Raw genomic sequence first — 2,564 nt, forward strand, 5'->3', positions numbered from 1 at the left:
CTGAGTTTATTCTCTTCCAAAGACAGTTATCTCTCTGCCTCCTGCAAGGTCATGAGTTTAACCTGGAGGGCAGCGGGGCGGGGTTCCCAGAAGCTGGGGCTAAGCATGGGAGTAGGGTGCAAGGTATAGTCCAAGAAGTATCGGGGTAAAGGTGGCGTGGGCCCCAAAGATAAGGTTTTGAGCTGTCAGCTTTGAAGAGATCAGGCAGGATCCGATCAGAGGCAAAGGTTCTGCCTTTCAGTAACAACATGACTGAGCACTGTGGGTCAAGAGTACTCCCAGTGGGGCCCTAAGGCCTCTGGTCGTCTTGCCTCTGGGTAGAGAGGGAGCTGTTAGGATATCCAGCTAGTTCCAATCTCTCATAATGTGATCAGCAACAGCATGAGGTTAAATTTAAAAACGTTTTCTTTAACGAACCATAAGCTAGTTATTACCTTTCTGCTTTGGGCATTTCAAACAATTGCTTCTTGAAATTTTAATGCTCTAGCTCTGCATTATCTACGAAAATACCTCATTTTTTGCTTTCTTAAAGAGAATCTAATTGAAAGCTTTTACATTTGCTGCGAGTTCAGTAATAAAACAATGGAGAAGAAAATATTAGGCGTACAAGCAGCAGGTTTTGTGCGGCCGTCAAATTTTAGTGTTCACCTTTTTATTAAACGTTCATTTTAATTTTACTTATGTATTTTATTTATCCCCTACCTCGTTCAAGAAATGATTTAAGACAACTAATAGAGATGAAAAAATAAAATAGCATAAATGTTTAAAAAGGGGCACCCCCCCCCAAAATGAGAAGACCTTTGGCAGTATTGCCGCTCGTGAGCACTATTGTGGCACACATGTCACACAGACACCCCCCCCACCACCACCGGAGGACGCTCGCAGCCGGAACCTCTGTGAGGGTGGCCCGTGCCGGGATCCTCTTTGGCTCTTGGACTGCGAGCGAGGAGCACACAGCGTGCCCACCCGAGTTCGCAGGAGCCAGAATGTTCCTCAGTAGTAAAATGCCAGCAGACGTCAGCCACGAGGAGTCCGCACGTGTGGGCGGGACGTGGCAGATGGACACGGATGAGCGAAAGTGTAAGGTCAGGATTTTAGGGAACCATGAGCCAAACTCTTGATGCGAAGATAGGATCCAGACCACTAGTTTGGACCCAGAAAGGAACTGAGCTCATTTCTCTGAGATGTTGGCTTTTTTTTTTCTTTTTTCTTTTTTTTTTTTTTAACTGTTGTGTCTCAAAGGCACCAAATAAGCATCCGGACGTGGCCAGGAGGAGAAATGAAAACAATTGTACAGTGGTGGTAGGGAGATATTTCCTAAGCCCTTGAAATGACCTCCGATCAAGAATCAGAATTCCTGCTGCTTTGGCCCATCGGTACTGCAAGAGTTACTTACCCCTGCCCCATAAGCCTCAAAGGTCACGTGGGCCCTGCCTTCTTTTTTAGTGTTTAAGAATTCTGTTGTGACTGATTACCTAATACTTTTTTGAACTTATATTGCCATCTTGGGGGTAATGGGTTCTGGGAATTTTCTAAGTTCCTTCTAAGTGGAACTTAAGGTTCAGAGGTTATTCCTAGTTACAGAAACTTGGACTTGTTTGGTCACCCTCCCGTTTTGCTTTTCTGACTTATTCATGATATTTCTCTCTTAAGCCCACCTTTCCAAAGTGAAGTCTCGAAATGGCCACAGGAGGCCAACTTCCAAGACCCTGTGAAGTGCAGTGTGTCCACCTGACCCCTGTAGTCAGCAGTGATGTGGTGGTGCTAGGGGGTGTTACAGGACAGCTGATGCGTTAGGCCCCTGGGGGCGTTTGTTGGTGATTATTTGGAAAGGCCAGAGACGTTAGTGGAGCTTTGAAAAGAGGTCATCGGCTTCAAGAGCAAAGCCCTCGAAGTCAGGTTCAAGTCTGACTTTCTAGCAGCCTGATCCGAGCCGAGGCAAGGTACTTAACCTCTCGGGGCCTGTTTCTTTATCCATAAGATCTTGACAGTAATTTTTTTTGCCATAGGGCTGTTGAGAGAATTAAGAATGCGTAAGTGCTTAGCATAGTAATGGGCATATTATGGAAAGTAAATGCTGGTATATTTTTATTAGTATCATGAGTAGAAAAGTTAATAAGGAATGCTCATATTGATTTATTGGAGTTCTTTTACATAATTTGGATGAATCCTTTGTCTGGTAGGCGTATTGTCAATATCCGGTCCCTCTCCGTAGGTCCCTTTCACTCTTAAAGGTATCTGCTTTATGAACCTAAGTTCGATTTGAGCCAGGCTACCCACGTTACTAATTTCTAGCTAGCTCTTGGGTCAAGGCCCATCTCCATCTTAGACGAATCATTTAATCTTTTCCATCCTCACTATTTTTGTCTGTGAAATGGGGGTTCTAATACCAACCCTAAGATGTTTTGTGAGTATTAAAGCGTTAAATGAGGAAATGTCAGTGGAAGGGTTTTGTTGCTGTAAGTCTGTCTGAGTGTGCTTGTGACACCATTGACAACTTGAAGTCCCCTCGGTCCCCTGTGGTGCTCTCCGTCCTCCTTAGAATTTCCCCAGGTTCAGTCCTC

This window comes from Pteropus vampyrus, unplaced genomic scaffold, assembly GCF_000151845.1.
Source record: "Pteropus vampyrus isolate Shadow unplaced genomic scaffold, Pvam_2.0 Scaffold142, whole genome shotgun sequence".
Classification (NCBI taxonomy): domain Eukaryota; kingdom Metazoa; phylum Chordata; class Mammalia; order Chiroptera; family Pteropodidae; genus Pteropus; species Pteropus vampyrus.